The following is an 18,731-nucleotide window of genomic DNA, read 5'->3' on the forward strand; positions in this document are numbered from 1 at the left end:
CCAGTTTTTAGTACTTGAATTTTTTTTATAATTTCTATAATAATGTTATTACTTTTGAATTAAATCCAAAATTTGTAATTTAGTAACCTATTAATAAATACATTTATCTAATATGAAGAAATGTCTTCATAACCTACTTCAAAGTATTATTAATATTTTATTATATGTGTATATTTATATAAGATTTTTGTATAGCTGCAGAATATTTTGTAAGGTTAATCATATAATGTTTGATCAATCAACAGTCTTCATTTTCCATTCTAGCATTCCATTAATGCTAGAATAAAAAATGTTATTATTATAATTACAATTTTTCATTTTTTTAGGGAATTCAAGATAAAGAATTAAATGAAAATATTCTAATTGAATGGGGAAGTAGAAATAATTTATTAGTGTATCATGCACCCACCCATTCAGAACTAGATCCAAGTAAGAAAACTTATTTTAATCTATTCTCTAGAATTTTAAAAGTTTTTATTAATTTTTAACATATTTTAAATTATATTGTAGAAATACATATATTATAAATATCAGTTCTAGTTATATCTAGTCAGTCACACATTAAGTATGAAATATTGTCTTCTAGTCCTTTTTGTTATAGAACAATAAAGGCTTTTGGGCAGAGTTGCGTTTAGGTAGCCCTTATGGCAATACTTTCAGAATCTCAACATATGTGCCTAGAAAGGTAATCTAGATGTTGCTCTCTGTATTTTACAAGATATCTAACATTATTTGGTTTCTAGATTAATTCCTTAACATTTTATAACTTTGTTAAGAGTAAATTAATTATTTAGTTTCAAACAGTTATATATTGTTGTGTGAATCATATTTTTTCAAAGTTTATATTTGATATTTCCTCTTTTATTGTTGTAATGGTGGCTTTAGGAAAATATTGACAGTTTTCTTGGCAAAAGTGTACTTCAAGGAATTTTTTTTTTTCATAATTTAGAATCAGAATTTTCTGAAATTGATGTTGATAAGAGAATTTCATCAGATATTAAGTTTGAAATAAAGTTTGGTTTGCAACCTGTAGATGCAGACTGTTCAAAATGTGATGGTCGTCATAAATTAATTTATTGAAAAGATCGTGATTCTGTTTCTTTTAGATGTCATAAATGCAAAATGAACAGTTTGTTATTTGAAGGAATTTTTAAACGTAAATTTGGGAAAATTTCCTGCAGAACTATTGTTTTGTTTATTTGACATCTAATTTGCATAGGATGTATATTGAGCATGATTTGTTTGGCTGTGGGCATGAGTAGTCAAACAGCTTTTGACTGGATGAATTTCATATGACACATTATGATGGTTTCATAATCTAATTTGATCCAAATGAAATTTGGTGGACCTGGAAAGATTGTTGAAATCGGCAAGACTGTTGTGAGCAAAAGGAAAAAACCAGGAGAATGTTTTGACCTGTTTGTTCAGAATACAAGTAAGGTTTATCCAGGAGCGGGATGTTTTTCATTTTGGAAAGAGCCAGAAATTGTTCCTTCAGCCCTGAAAGCAAGTATCAATAAATCCAAAAATTGTAACAGAAAGAATGTAGACATGTATGTAAATAATGCAGAAAAAATTTATATGATGGAAAGGATGAAGTTATGAAGAAATCATTCAAACCATGTTCAAACCATGTAAATTCTTTAATTTAGAACTGTGGAGAATAATAATTTAACTTAGATATAAAATATTACCTTGTTAACAATTCTCTAAAAACAATTAGATTTATTTAATAAGCATGCACAATTTTATGTCGGTAAATGAATTCTAGAAAAAATTCATCAGGATTTATTAGTCATTATTCCTCTCATCATAAATTATCATCAACTAAAAATAAGTTTTATTTATTTTTTTCTTTTTTTTTGTTTTTTGTCATTAGCACTGATATAAAATAGATCTAATTTAATTAAACAAAGAAAATAATGATGAGATAAATCTTTGTTCCTTTCAACTCCTTTAATTAGCTTTTTAACAAAACTTTATTTCTATAATTAAATAAAGTACAAAAAACTTAATCATAAATTATGCATGAAGAGATGGTCTACTTTGTAACTCTTATTAATCTCAACATTATTTACATCTAACTGATCAGAAAAAAATCTTAATTTTTCATGAAAAATTTTCATTTTCATCATCATCATCATGTATTGTCATGTAAAAAAGCAGTTATAATTAAATTATTTTTCCTACAAAAGTGTTTAATTGTTCATAACACATTTTAGAAATGTTAAAATCAGTCAGTAAACTTGGAAGATTTTAAACTACTCTGAATGAGAGAAACAGATATTCCAAGTGAATCTAAATGAAATTCTAAATTCAAAATTGTTTCCTAAAATTATCCATACAAGTGAAAGTTCTATCACTTTTATGAGTTATTTTCTTCAATCAGGAATACCAAAAATTTCTATAATATAGAAATATATTAAATTTTCCCTTTAAATAAACTAAAGCTTCATCCTTAGCCATACTATTTATAAATAGAACTTTGTTGCAGTACTCGAGCCCCTACAGAAAATAAATTTTTCTCTTATACATTAATTAACTTATTTCTTGATTATTTTATAAAATATGAGAATATAATGCATTAGCTATTCTTTCTGTTATTATTAATCTTACATAATCAAATCGCATATCATCAGTGCAAAATTTATCTGATTTATGAGAGATTTATTTATTTAATTTGAGATTAACTTGTTTATTTATTTACATAAATTTGAAAAATTATTAATTAATGTATTATAAAAAAATTTCTATTTATTTTTCAAATAATTATAATATTTAAAAAATATGGTTCTAGGATTGAAGTTAAAACTTAATTTTTTTTCAGATGATAGTCCTGTTTTGCAGAATACATCAACATATAATTCCATTACAAGAAAATTAGTGAATGAATCACATGGTTAGAAATAATTTTTTTAATACTCAAATTTATTATTTTTAAATTTGTTTCCTTCCGTTATTATACAATAAATTAATTTTATGATGGTAAAAAAACATATTTTATTTAAATTTTTCCTCTTATTTATAATGATTGATTGTTAGTATTGCACATAATGGTTTTATTTTTTATACTTTATGTTAATACATTGTCAACTTTTAAGAGTTTTGATGACATCATGAAATTTTTTAAAAATTTCTGTTATTTTAAAAATAATTTTCATAGAAAATATAAGCCTAAATTGCTATGTTATTTTTGGACTATATAAAGACTAATTTAGTTAATAATTTTTAAAATTGGGCTTAAAGATTAAAGTTATGCATTTTCTAACCTTCAATAGAATTTACATTAATAATACAAAATGGAAGAAAACTGAAATAAATGTGTCTTAATAATCTGAGGTAAGGTATACTATACTATATTTTCCAATCTTTGTCGACAAAGTACTATTTAAAATTTATATCAGACAATGCAGTATTTCAGTTAAACAGAACTTTATTAGTTGAGAATACAGGACATATTTCAATTCTCTTCCTTTCTTATTTTTATAACACAATAAATACATAATCTGAAAGTAATCCAGTGATTTAAACTTTAAGTTGGTAATTGATTTGATTCACATTAAAAGATTAAAATTTTAAATAAATATTTTTTGTGTATCTTTTTCAATGGATCAAAAGTATTTTTGTATTTTCTTTAAGTCTGAGTTTCATTAATAGAATAGTTAAATAGGTTAATTTGTGAATGATTTTTTTTTGTTGTTGATCTCTCATATTCACTGTTTATAAGATTTATAAGATTAGTTGCAAAATGATATGATCACTATGTTTTTGAGTATAGTTTTATTAATACAACTGCAAATATAATTTTTGAAACATTAAGAAATAATTTATTCCAGGGTGGCTTTTTTTTCAAGCTCTGATGGTCCATAAAAAAAAAGACAAGTGTAAATAACAAAATGAATTTATTACCAAAAGTTAGGTACAAATATGGTTAGGTACAAACTTTTCGACATAATCACCATGAAGATTGAGGCATTTGTCATATCTGTGGATGAGCTTTTCCATCCCCTTATCATAGAATGTTGCTGCCAGTGAATTGAGATGGCTTTAACAATATTGTTTTGAAGATCATCATTAGTGTCAAACCTCTGCCCTGTTAGCCATGTTTTCAGTTCAGGAAAGAGGTGGAAGTCTTCACACATTAAAAAGTTTTAAGCTGAGTGGAAGTCTTCATCACCTTTAAACACCCAGCGTATAGCCCCGATTTAACGCTGAGTGACTTTCACCTCTTTCCTAAACAGGAAAAGTGGCTAGGAGGGCAGAGGTTTGAGACTAATGACGATCTTCAAAACAATGTTAGGGCCCATCTCAAGTTATTGGCGGCAACATTCTATGACAAGGGGATGGAAAAGCTTATTCACAGATATGACAAATGCTTCAATCTTCATGGTGATTATGTTGAAAAGTAATTATATTTGACCTAACTTTTGGTAATAAATTCATTTTGTTATTTACACTTGTCTTTGTTTTGTGGACCATCTGAGCTTGAAAAAAAATAGCCTATGTATACTACATATATTATGCCAAATGACTGTTGGATTAAATCAGGCTACTTTACTGCTATTATTTTAATTAATTTCTAAATAATTTAAAATAACTAGAGTTAGGCATTAGGTGCCATCTCTTATTAAATTAAATAATTATAATTAAATAAATATTAATAAATAATTTAGAATATTCTAAAGTAGCCTGATTTAATTAAGCATTATTTGGCATTTTACTAATATATTGGGTTTTGGGATGTTTGTATATATATGTTACTGTGAATGACCAATATCTGGAGAATGTCAGCATTCACACAGTCGTTTCGTGTATGTACGAAATACTTGCTAAATATCATTATTTCTCACTTACACTGGCAAATGTTGACATTCAGCGTGCACTGATGGTAAATGTTGAATAAAAACATTTTTATTACGTTAAGACAAAAATGCAACTGTTTAATATGTCAAAATAGGAGAAAGCTAAGTAACAGCACATGTAAGTAAACTGTTGAACTTAAAACGAACAGTACATTCTAAATCATTAAAGAAAATAATACAATAATAAACTCACACATAAATTATATGATTAACTTATACAGTCTTATTTATTGCAACAGCTTAAATGGTTATGGCACTTTGAATTGCACAAGAATCCCTTGCTTTTACAACTGCATTTATTCGTGAACACTTCCTTTTGCAATGACAGCATGTATAGCTTTGCCCTCCACTTTTCGAATTAGCTACAGCTGCTTCTCTCAGTGATATTTCTTGAGAAGAAATCTTATCTATGGAAAGTAACTTTTCTTTACAAATTATGAACTGATTATGTTATTACGTGTTACGAATTGATCTGTTAATGGTGTCTTTTATTTGGATATTGCCAACGCCTTACCGACAACCCCTCTCATCCTCCACCACTCGACCTGACAAGCCGCTCAAAAGAACAAAAACGTCATCCAGTGACAAAGTGGGCGGTTTCCACCAAACTGTTGCCGGGAAAAGAGGTACGATCTTGTCCTACCTTTGGCTACCCACAAAGGATTTGGCGACAGACTGTCGCCTCTCTGTTGACATCGGCTTCTCAGGTGTCATTTCGACCTCCACCAAAGCTTATCTGTGCTTGTCGACATACACCTGTGATTGTTTGAATGTATAATAATATAACCGAATATTTGGTCTTTCACCGGCGTATTTTGTGTGTCAACATTCACCGGAGAATATCGACATTCTTTAATTTCGGTCTTTCACAGTAACATATATACTACATGTAATAAGTAGCAGTTATTTTTTCTGTAAAGTGTAAAAGAAAAACAAAAACATCTATTATTTTGCAAAATATTATGGATACTCCCTTTTAATATCCAGTAAATAAATCATTTTTCAAAACAACCTTAAATACTTGATTATAAATGCTTTCCACAAGCTTCTGCAACACAGAGAAGTCAATTTCCTCCAATGCAGAGATAATTAATTAACTTTTTCAGTTATTCAATATTATTGTACTGTTTATCACTGGCATACATAATTCTGCCCAAAATTCTCCAGAAATTCACCATAAGATTTAAGTTCAGTGAATTGGTTGACCATTCCATAACATAAACTCCATTTTCCAATAACCATTCCAATATTGACTAGGAATGTGGGATATGTTTTACCAGGGTAACCAAAGCCATCCCAGACCACCACTGATCTTCCTCCCTGATATTGCTTGGAGATCTGTTCCTCTTTTCTAAGATCATGCCAATAAAATGCCAAATCAGGAATTTTTTCTCATCACTAAAGATAACTCTTCTAAAATATGTAATCTTTTGCCCTGGTCACTCTTCTGTATTTGTGTTGTTCTGTAAGTCTAGGTTGTTATGGTTCTTCCCCCGAATTAAGTTTTCTTAACTTTGTTCTCTTGTCTAAGTGTAAGCTTTCTTGGTCTACTAGAGAGAAGACTTCTTCATTCCATATAGCTTTCCAAGTTTCAAAAAGTTATTCACAGCACATGGTATATGACCAATCCTTTATGACATTATCCTCTAGAGAAGTATCACTAAATGATAATCCTTCATCTTTAAAAATCTTTATTCTTCATCTGTAATTTTTCCTTTCTCCAAGTGCTGCTTTTCAACCCATGTTAATGAAGCTCTCTACACCTCAAGAACTCTTTAAACTAATTTTGTTTTGGACAATTTCATGAAAATATCTAAAAAGTATTAACTCAGTACAATGAGAATGGAGACCAGTACAAACTGGAGTTCAACTTCTTGTTTTTTTTTCCCATATACACAAAAAAGAAATAACTACTATCTGTTGCATAGAATATAAAAGCTAGTTATTCCTTTTTCTATAAAAATTAAGCTTGTACCTTAACTTAGTTATGTATTTTTTGTAAAAGTAAACTCAAAAGCATAGTGTTTGTGTCATTTTGCAACTAATCTTATATAGAAAACTTATTTATTATGAATATCTTTCAGTTGTAATTTCATGAATTAATGGTAATTTAATAATATTTGTGTATTTTTATTCATTATCAATATTTATCTTTTTAGGTCTCTTTTTAAATTTACAAGTTCTCTCTCAGCAAGAAAGTAACAATGAAAAGAAAGAACAGTAATTTCCTTTTATAATTATTATTATAAAAATTTTGATAATGATAAAATATATACACAACTGAATGTTAGAAATAATTGTAAGCTAAACCTTTAAAATCCATGGAAGGTTATAATAAAACAAATGTTTTCAACTGCTTTCAGTAGTCATCTGGTTTAAATATAAATTCTTGAATATTGTTACAAGCATTGAAATCTTCTGAAATCAAATTAAATAATTTTGTATTTGAAGTTAATTTTTGTTACTTTTAAATTTTAATTTTTTTGATTTCATGAGACTTTAACACTTGTAACAATGTTCTAGAATGCATATTTGAATCTGATGATGTCTGTAACAGCAAATTGAAACTATTGATATAATATTTAATTTAATGACTAATTAATTTTCAATATTTATATTTTTTGGAAGCTTGTTGCAGAACTGATCTTTGTATACAAANTCATATTTTTGTCGCACCTACGATTCGGACCGATTGAAATGAGCACGGAATTTTTCTTTACTTATTCTGTGACGAAACTGAATTTTAGTGTTTTAAATTGAGATACCTAAATAAGAGGGCGACGAAATTTTCCGCCGCCCCAGGCGGCTGACACCCACGCTACGCCACTGTATTGGCTTAATAAAGAAACCTATTAGTCAACTTTCAAATTAATTAAATAGTTGTAGTTTGATAAATCCTTTGTAATAAGCAAATTAATAACTATTAAGAATATTACATAGAAAAATTAATTTATTGTAGTCTGTCTTTTTTATATGTGCAAAGTAGATATTTTGCAGATGAAATGAGTGTTCTCGGCATAGTAAATGATGTACAGTATTTTGAGTCTTGCGTTCCTTATTTCCGATCAGTTTAAAATCCTGTAAATTGGCCGAAAACATTTATTGTGATTAAAGTTATTGCTGGAAAAGCACGAATGGTGTGCTTTTTTTTATTTTATCGTAAAATAGCGGATTATTAAAAAGGAATTATTTTTGAGTTGGCTACTTTTGGGCTACTTTTTAAGAAAATTTTTGGCTACAAACACTAAAAACATCTGGCAACGTTGCTTTCAAGTGGTAAACATGTCGATTCGGCGGGAGGGTAGAACCATGTGGGTAAGTATTTATTTGTTTTGAATTTTGGTATCTTTGAAGAATGTTTATTTCGTATAATATTTTAAAAAGTAATATCTGAGATGTTTGCACACTGAAATACAATTTAAAATATTTCTAATTTGGCTTTTATTTATCAAATAGGAATTTATCATTTGAATTAGTAAAAGTTATTAGTATACTAACTTTATATTTTAGTTATGGTAAAATAAATGTAAATTATTCACTGATGATATATCACATTTAAGAATTTGACAAAGTTTAAAATTCATTAATACTTAACAGTAATGGTTACAGGGCTGGACTGACTGGCTGGATCCCACTTTGACTTTGCATTGACATAGCACTACATTTCCCTTCCGATGCCAAGTGTTATCTATGACAGATTGTTGCTGGGTGTAATTAACTGCCTTCGGGCAGTCAGGGCCCAGAAGGATTACCTACCGCAAAAGGCCACATAAATACTAGAATATACTGTAAGGTTAATCAGATAATGTTTGATCAATCAGCAGTGTTTATTTTCCATTCTAGCATTCAAATGGTTGAAAATGTTTGCCTATTAGTTGGGAGTCTCGGATATGTGGTGGCGGGTGGCTCGGTGTTGACGAAGCTACTTCTTACTTTTTTGGTCTCTGATGTTGGCCAAGTCCTCGTTCTGGAGTCTGGGTAATGCCAACAGTCCAGGTTCCAGTGCTGACACGACGCAAAGTTGATGAGGGATCTGGCCAACCAGTCTGGCCCTGAGTTTACTTTTTGTCATTCACTAATATGTTTATACACATGTAAAGTACATGAAAATAACTTCTACCAAACATGTTCTATTTTAAATTTTGTATTTTTGAATTTTATTTCTGAAAAATTGAATCTGATTTAACTTTTTCAAAACATTCAACTAATTCAACTGATTCAAAACATTCAACTAATTCAACTGATTCAAAACATTTATGAATAACTTTTCATTGTTATTGCTAAACCTTTGCATTCCACTTATTAATTTTTTCATTAATATTAACTAGTAACTTAAATTTTACTCTTAAAAATAGTCACTGATACTGATTATATATGGTATTTTCATTTATGAAATATCTGTTCCTGCATTTGATGATATAAATAATTGATACTGTAAATGAATGGCATCCATTTTTTCCTCTGAAGAAAATGTAGCAAGATTATATTCTAGCAGTTGATTTATGTACAATATACACTGATCAGTTCAATAACAATTAAAATTGGGCAATATTTTAGCTCTTCTGGGGACTAATGATAAACTGTCAAGATTTTCAGTTTTTCCTACATCATGAACAGAAGGAAACAGATCATTTTTTTCCTCTTTCTGTGTTTCAGAAACTAACAATCTTTTTAATCATACCCATTGTGGGTTTGGCCAGGCCCACAATAGATGACTGAGTGGTAAAGTAGAAGGCCTGCTGTATCCAGGACAGACTGCCCGTGAAAAATTTTTGGGTTCTCTGTCTGGATTTAATCCCAATACTGTAGAAGGTAAAAGTTAGCCTGATGATGACCATTTAAATGGATGAACATGTTTACCTTAATGTAGCTTTATGTTTTCTTTCTGGATATTTGCTCTATGTGTATTGCTTATTTATGTATACCCAGTTTTTAGTACTTGAATTTTTTTTATAATTTCTATAATAATGTTATTACTTTTGAATTAAATCCAAAATTTGTAATTTAGTAACCTATTAATAAATACATTTATCTAATATGAAGAAATGTCTTCATAGAAATACATATATTATAAATATCAGTTCTAGTTATATCTAGTCAGTCACACATTAAGTATGAAATATTGTCTTCTAGTCCTTTTTGTTATAGAACAATAAAGGCTTTTGGGCAGAGTTGCGTTTAGGTAGCCCTTATGGCAATACTTTCAGAATCTCAACATATGTGCCTAGAAAGGTAATCTAGATGTTGCTCTCTGTATTTTACAAGATATCTAACATTATTTGGTTTCTAGATTAATTCCTTAACATTTTATAACTTTGTTAAGAGTAAATTAATTATTTAGTTTCAAACAGTTATATATTGTTGTGTGAATCATATTTTTTCAAAGTTTATATTTGATATTTCCTCTTTTATTGTTGTAATGGTGGCTTTAGGAAAATATTGACAGTTTTCTTGGCAAAAGTGTACTTCAAGGAATTTTTTTTTTTCATAATTTAGAATCAGAATTTTCTGAAATTGATGTTGATAAGAGAATTTCATCAGATATTAAGTTTGAAATAAAGTTTGGTTTGCAACCTGTAGATGCAGACTGTTCAAAATGTGATGGTCGTCATAAATTAATTTATTGAAAAGATCGTGATTCTGTTTCTTTTAGATGTCATAAATGCAAAATGAACAGTTTGTTATTTGAAGGAATTTTTAAACGTAAATTTGGGAAAATTTCCTGCAGAACTATTGTTTTGTTTATTTGACATCTAATTTGCATAGGATGTATATTGAGCATGATTTGTTTGGCTGTGGGCATGAGTAGTCAAACAGCTTTTGACTGGATGAATTTCATATGACACATTATGATGGTTTCATAATCTAATTTGATCCAAATGAAATTTGGTGGACCTGGAAAGATTGTTGAAATCGGCAAGACTGTTGTGAGCAAAAGGAAAAAACCAGGAGAATGTTTTGACCTGTTTGTTCAGAATACAAGTAAGGTTTATCCAGGAGCGGGATGTTTTTCATTTTGGAAAGAGCCAGAAATTGTTCCTTCAGCCCTGAAAGCAAGTATCAATAAATCCAAAAATTGTAACAGAAAGAATGTAGACATGTATGTAAATAATGCAGAAAAAATTTATATGATGGAAAGGATGAAGTTATGAAGAAATCATTCAAACCATGTTCAAACCATGTAAATTCTTTAATTTAGAACTGTGGAGAATAATAATTTAACTTAGATATAAAATATTACCTTGTTAACAATTCTCTAAAAACAATTAGATTTATTTAATAAGCATGCACAATTTTATGTCGGTAAATGAATTCTAGAAAAAATTCATCAGGATTTATTAGTCATTATTCCTCTCATCATAAATTATCATCAACTAAAAATAAGTTTTATTTATTTTTTTCTTTTTTTTGTTTTTTGTCATTAGCACTGATATAAAATAGATCTAATTTAATTAAACAAAGAAAATAATGATGAGATAAATCTTTGTTCCTTTCAACTCCTTTAATTAGCTTTTTAACAAAACTTTATTTCTATAATTAAATAAAGTACAAAAAACTTAATCATAAATTATGCATGAAGAGATGGTCTACTTTGTAACTCTTATTAATCTCAACATTATTTACATCTAACTGATCAGAAAAAAATCTTAATTTTTCATGAAAAATTTTCATTTTCATCATCATCATCATGTATTGTCATGTAAAAAAGCAGTTATAATTAAATTATTTTTCCTACAAAAGTGTTTAATTGTTCATAACACATTTTAGAAATGTTAAAATCAGTCAGTAAACTTGGAAGATTTTAAACTACTCTGAATGAGAGAAACAGATATTCCAAGTGAATCTAAATGAAATTCTAAATTCAAAATTGTTTCCTAAAATTATCCATACAAGTGAAAGTTCTATCACTTTTATGAGTTATTTTCTTCAATCAGGAATACCAAAAATTTCTATAATATAGAAATATATTAAATTTTCCCTTTAAATAAACTAAAGCTTCATCCTTAGCCATACTATTTATAAATAGAACTTTGTTGCAGTACTCGAGCCCCTACAGAAAATAAATTTTTCTCTTATACATTAATTAACTTATTTCTTGATTATTTTATAAAATATGAGAATATAATGCATTAGCTATTCTTTCTGTTATTATTAATCTTACATAATCAAATCGCATATCATCAGTGCAAAATTTATCTGATTTATGAGAGATTTATTTATTTAATTTGAGATTAACTTGTTTATTTATTTACATAAATTTGAAAAATTATTAATTAATGTATTATAAAAAAATTTCTATTTATTTTTCAAATAATTATAATATTTAAAAAATATGGTTCTAGGATTGAAGTTAAAACTTAATTTTTTTTCAGATGATAGTCCTGTTTTGCAGAATACATCAACATATAATTCCATTACAAGAAAATTAGTGAATGAATCACATGGTTAGAAATAATTTTTTTAATACTCAAATTTATTATTTTTAAATTTGTTTCCTTCCGTTATTATACAATAAATTAATTTTATGATGGTAAAAAAACATATTTTATTTAAATTTTTCCTCTTATTTATAATGATTGATTGTTAGTATTGCACATAATGGTTTTATTTTTTATACTTTATGTTAATACATTGTCAACTTTTAAGAGTTTTGATTACATCATGAAATTTTTTAAAAATTTCTGTTATTTTAAAAATAATTTTCATAGAAAATATAAGCCTAAATTGCTATGTTATTTTTGGACTATATAAAGACTAATTTAGTTAATAATTTTTAAAATTGGGCTTAAAGATTAAAGTTATGCATTTTCTAACCTTCAATAGAATTTACATTAATAATACAAAATGGAAGAAAACTGAAATAAATGTGTCTTAATAATCTGAGGTAAGGTATACTATACTATATTTTCCAATCTTTGTCGACAAAGTACTATTTAAAATTTATATCAGACAATGCAGTATTTCAGTTAAACAGAACTTTATTAGTTGAGAATACAGGACATATTTCAATTCTCTTCCTTTCTTATTTTTATAACACAATAAATACATAATCTGAAAGTAATCCAGTGATTTAAACTTTAAGTTGGTAATTGATTTGATTCACATTAAAAGATTAAAATTTTAAATAAATATTTTTTGTGTATCTTTTTCAATGGATCAAAAGTATTTTTGTATTTTCTTTAAGTCTGAGTTTCATTAATAGAATAGTTAAATAGGTTAATTTGTGAATGATTTTTTTTTGTTGTTGATCTCTCATATTCACTGTTTATAAGATTTATAAGATTAGTTGCAAAATGATATGATCACTATGTTTTTGAGTATAGTTTTATTAATACAACTGCAAATATAATTTTTGAAACATTAAGAAATAATTTATTCCAGGGTGGCTTTTTTTTCAAGCTCTGATGGTCCATAAAAAAAAAGACAAGTGTAAATAACAAAATGAATTTATTACCAAAAGTTAGGTACAAATATGGTTAGGTACAAACTTTTCGACATAATCACCATGAAGATTGAGGCATTTGTCATATCTGTGGATGAGCTTTTCCATCCCCTTATCATAGAATGTTGCTGCCAGTGAATTGAGATGGCTTTAACAATATTGTTTTGAAGATCATCATTAGTGTCAAACCTCTGCCCTGTTAGCCATGTTTTCAGTTCAGGAAAGAGGTGGAAGTCTTCACACATTAAAAAGTTTTAAGCTGAGTGGAAGTCTTCATCACCTTTAAACACCCAGCGTATAGCCCCGATTTAACGCTGAGTGACTTTCACCTCTTTCCTAAACAGGAAAAGTGGCTAGGAGGGCAGAGGTTTGAGACTAATGACGATCTTCAAAACAATGTTAGGGCCCATCTCAAGTTATTGGCGGCAACATTCTATGACAAGGGGATGGAAAAGCTTATTCACAGATATGACAAATGCTTCAATCTTCATGGTGATTATGTTGAAAAGTAATTATATTTGACCTAACTTTTGGTAATAAATTCATTTTGTTATTTACACTTGTCTTTGTTTTGTGGACCATCTGAGCTTGAAAAAAAATAGCCTATGTATACTACATATATTATGCCAAATGACTGNTAGAGAGAAGACTTCTTCATTCCATATAGCTTTCCAAGTTTCAAAAAGTTATTCACAGCACATGGTATATGACCAATCCTTTATGACATTATCCTCTAGAGAAGTATCACTAAATGATAATCCTTCATCTTTAAAAATCTTTATTCTTCATCTGTAATTTTTCCTTTCTCCAAGTGCTGCTTTTCAACCCATGTTAATGAAGCTCTCTACACCTCAAGAACTCTTTAAACTAATTTTGTTTTGGACAATTTCATGAAAATATCTAAAAAGTATTAACTCAGTACAATGAGAATGGAGACCAGTACAAACTGGAGTTCAACTTCTTGTTTTTTTTTCCCATATACACAAAAAAGAAATAACTACTATCTGTTGCATAGAATATAAAAGCTAGTTATTCCTTTTTCTATAAAAATTAAGCTTGTACCTTAACTTAGTTATGTATTTTTTGTAAAAGTAAACTCAAAAGCATAGTGTTTGTGTCATTTTGCAACTAATCTTATATAGAAAACTTATTTATTATGAATATCTTTCAGTTGTAATTTCATGAATTAATGGTAATTTAATAATATTTGTGTATTTTTATTCATTATCAATATTTATCTTTTTAGGTCTCTTTTTAAATTTACAAGTTCTCTCTCAGCAAGAAAGTAACAATGAAAAGAAAGAACAGTAATTTCCTTTTATAATTATTATTATAAAAATTTTGATAATGATAAAATATATACACAACTGAATGTTAGAAATAATTGTAAGCTAAACCTTTAAAATCCATGGAAGGTTATAATAAAACAAATGTTTTCAACTGCTTTCAGTAGTCATCTGGTTTAAATATAAATTCTTGAATATTGTTACAAGCATTGAAATCTTCTGAAATCAAATTAAATAATTTTGTATTTGAAGTTAATTTTTGTTACTTTTAAATTTTAATTTTTTTGATTTCATGAGACTTTAACACTTGTAACAATGTTCTAGAATGCATATTTGAATCTGATGATGTCTGTAACAGCAAATTGAAACTATTGATATAATATTTAATTTAATGACTAATTAATTTTCAATATTTATATTTTTTGGAAGCTTGTTGCAGAACTGATCTTTGTATACAAATTGTTTTTAGTTTAATAATAATTGAAAATAAATCTTTGCTGGATATTAAACTTTGCTTACAATTAATTCTGCTTAGTAATTTATTTAAGAAATAACTTAATTGAAATTCAAAATAATATGATTGGACTGCAATTTGAAAAAAATTGTAGACCTATAAATGCTCACTGTCGTCTGCCTGTCTGTTTTTCCTTAATTTTGAGAACAGAGTTAGATGAAAGATGAGACAGATATGGAAAACTTAGGGATAGGAGGCCTGATTAACTATATATGAACTTCTGGTGGAAGCCAGAAGTCATGTTATTTCAGTTCAAAAATTTTCTTCTTAAAGGTGTTAGATAAATGACCAGCATGACTCTATTGTTAAAGGAAAAGTATGATGTACAGGGGCAAGCCAATACTAATTTGAGGTGGAGAGAATATATTTTAAATAAATTAAAAATTGCAGTCTGGCATTGTGATGATGTCACAATAAATAATTGCTTGCTTTGTATTTAAAATTATTTTATAAAATAACTAATATAACTACAGATTTGTTATGTTCATTTAATAATATAATTTACTAATTATGTATCAATACATCAGTTAAATATTAAAATTTTTCAACTGTTGGAACATTTTTTTTAAACTTAGATTTCTACTATGTTTAGTCAAAGACTTTCTGCCTCCAGTGTGCCATTTGTTTTTATTGATTAAAATGAATGACTCATTAATTTAAATGATTTAATCTTTAATATTTTAAACAGATGAACACGTTCTCTATCATTAATCCAGAATGGCATTTGATCAATAATGACTATATTGTCTAATAAATTAGTTAAATACGTAAAATAAACTAATAATTTTGATAAATTATTATATTGATATAGAAACAAAAAGTAGTTTTTTTGTGTTTTTTAATATAAAAAATATACTTAGGAATTCTGTAATGGATTTTATACAATTGACATATATTTATCAAAACTTTTTCATTTGTTGACTTTGAAAATAAATAAGTATAAATTAAATGAAATTGTATTAAAGCATTAAATAATTTTAATTAATGAACTGAGTACAGTAGAGCGTCGTTTATCCGAAAGCTGGTTATCCGAAACGTCAGTTAACCGAAAGCATTCCAGTCAGCAAATTTAAATTGTTGCTAGTGCTGTGGCGCTGCAATCTTTGGCTATATCTTGGGCTACTCCAATATTTTTTTTTGTTGGTGTGTGTGTGTATGTGTGTGTGTGTGTGTTTTAGCTGGCAGCACTGGCACTTTTGTGTGGTGTTTTTCTGAGGACTGTGTGTTGTGAATCGAATGTTTTTGATATTGGATTAACTTCTAAAGTATAATTTTTTTTGTTTTTATATTTTTCAATATATTTATTTTGTTTGTAAAAAATAAAGAAATAATTTTTAACGATACAATAGCCACGATTATTATTTTAAAAAGTTTACGTTAGGCTTAACATAGACAAAAATTCAACGTGAAGCAACACGCAATGGAGAAAAATTTTAACATGGGATGGGTTAACATATTTTTTCGTACATAATTGATTATCCGAAAAATAAGTTATCTGAACAACCCCAATTCCCAATTTATTTGGATAAACGATGCTCTACTGTATATTATTAGATTGTTCCACATAAAATGTCATTTTATGCCAGTTCTACTGGTGTGGTATCAACTCCTGTGAAACGTTGGTTTCTCTTTTTTGTCTATGGGCTTGCCAGATCTCTGGAAATGGTCATAAAATTCATTGGTAGCCTGGTCCATCATTTCCATGGTTTACTTGGAGTCCACTTCCACATCTTTTAAAGCAATGTTCAAAACAGCAAATGGTAGCTTTCCATGGGTTCATTTTCCAGGTTGATCTCTGCTGTAGGATTTCTCAAACTATTGTTGTGTGGTACAAGCTGTTATGGTTGCCTCACTAAAGTCCTTGCAAAAGTTTGTGGCTGCCTCCAGGACTGTAGTATGGAGTCAGTAGACCAAGTCCCAACTTTGACTCAGACTTCTTTTTCTAAGTAATAATTTAAAATATACTTTGTTTATATTAATCCATAAAGGAATTTTTCTACTACCAAGTGAATCATTAGGCATTCCTATTCAAAGTACAGTACTTATTTTTTTTCACAGTTTTTCATTATTGTCATTATCATCATTTTCAACCACATGTTGAGAGACAAAATGTTTTCTATTTGTGGCTGTAGTAAAGTATTCAAAAAACACTAGATTTAAACCAAGTCTTATTAACCATTTTACATGGATCTTTTGATGATAAAAATTTACAACTAACTAACACAGAATGTTTTCAAATATAAATTTCTGTAAAAAAAATCAGCAGTAATTAGTGATCAAAGATCATGAAATTAGGGATCATCATAAATTAAGGTCTTGCATTACAGGAGCATCCTGTAATACAAGATAGAGATTAAATTAGTGCTTTTATTAAGAACTTAATATAAAGAACTGTACATAATAAAAAATTGAAGTCAGTCCATTTTTATCAATTCTGACTCCTCTAGCAACGAATTTACTTCCAACTCCATGGCCTTGGCTACCTTTGACCCCTTTGAATCTGAGTTTGAACTTGTAGAGCATTAGAATGCATATGTTATGGGTTTCCAGCATTATAGAAATGTGCATTTGGTTGCCAAGTGGTTTGAAAACCACAATGATACATTTGACATGCATAGAGTTTAAAATGATATTTTGTGTGGGAAAGCCTGATATTAATGAGCTAAACTACAAAATCACTTAGTAAAATATTAATAGACTGTTGGAAAAAACACATTGAAAATTTAATACATATATAAAGAAGAATGTAACTTATTTTATATATTCCATTTACAACATCTTTGCTACAGAATTTATAATTATAATAAATATCTGTTGTTACACTTCATGTATTGTAATTATTTTATATGTTACAAATTATTTAGTAAGGAATGAACATGAGTGATCCCTTATTGTCTTGTAACAATAATAATTTAAAAATTATGGTCAACCCCTTTAAACTGCTGCCATTGGTTTTCAGATTATGGTAGAAAATAAGGTGAGTAGTTCATAATACTGATTTACTATGGAACAAATTGTTTTTGGCAGAAAACCTGAGGTGGCAGTACATGGAGGGGCAGTTTAAGGGAGTTGACTATACTTGATACAGTTATGATATTTTATTTATTATACTACTTTATTTTCAGATTGATCAAAATTAGCCATAAATACAGATCTATCTTAACAGAATGTATTTGTAATCTATCAAAAGTCACAGGTAAATTGATTGAAATTCATTTCATGTTTTCAAATGTTTAATTTTCTGTAGATATTTTTTATAAATTAATAATAATTTAGTATATCTTAATATATTTATTTCTCAAATTAGAACAAGTGTTATGTTGTTGTTATGTTTCAATCTAAACATGTAGCCAACATTTTGCATGCATTGAGTTAATCTAAAATCATAAATTTATATGGTTTATAGATTTTTAATAGAACAAAAATTATCATTGAGAAACTGACTTCTAAAAGAAGATGTTTAATGAAGTTTTTTAGTTGTAATTTTCTCAACTTAAAAAAATGGGATTTGTAAATCTGTGTGAAAAATGAAAAAGCAGTTTTCTTTGCATAAGCACTCATGTTGCAGCTAAATTCTGGTTATAAAAGTGAACATAATTGTTGAATGTTATTCATATCAGCTGCAA

The 18,731-nt window shown here is 27.8% G+C and overlaps 2 long non-coding RNA genes across 2 annotated transcripts; both read left to right on the plus strand.

Annotated features, from left to right (window-relative positions):
* Positions 1-325: 325 nt before the first annotated feature.
* LOC111639056 lies at positions 326-7,082 on the plus strand. The gene is made up of 3 exons (XR_002759003.1): positions 326-429; positions 2,828-2,899; positions 7,022-7,082. It is a non-coding gene; the product is annotated as an uncharacterized LOC111639056 (long non-coding RNA).
* Positions 7,083-12,214: 5,132 nt separating this feature from the next.
* LOC111639062 lies at positions 12,215-18,301 on the plus strand. Its single transcript, XR_002759004.1, has 3 exons — positions 12,215-12,307; positions 14,552-14,612; positions 18,231-18,301. It is a non-coding gene; the product is annotated as an uncharacterized LOC111639062 (long non-coding RNA).
* The last annotated feature ends 430 nt before the right edge of the window (positions 18,302-18,731 follow it).

Source organism: Centruroides sculpturatus, unplaced genomic scaffold (genome assembly GCF_000671375.1).
Source record: "Centruroides sculpturatus isolate CEXI.00-Female unplaced genomic scaffold, Cexi_2.0 scaffold186, whole genome shotgun sequence".
NCBI classification, from domain to species: domain Eukaryota; kingdom Metazoa; phylum Arthropoda; class Arachnida; order Scorpiones; family Buthidae; genus Centruroides; species Centruroides sculpturatus.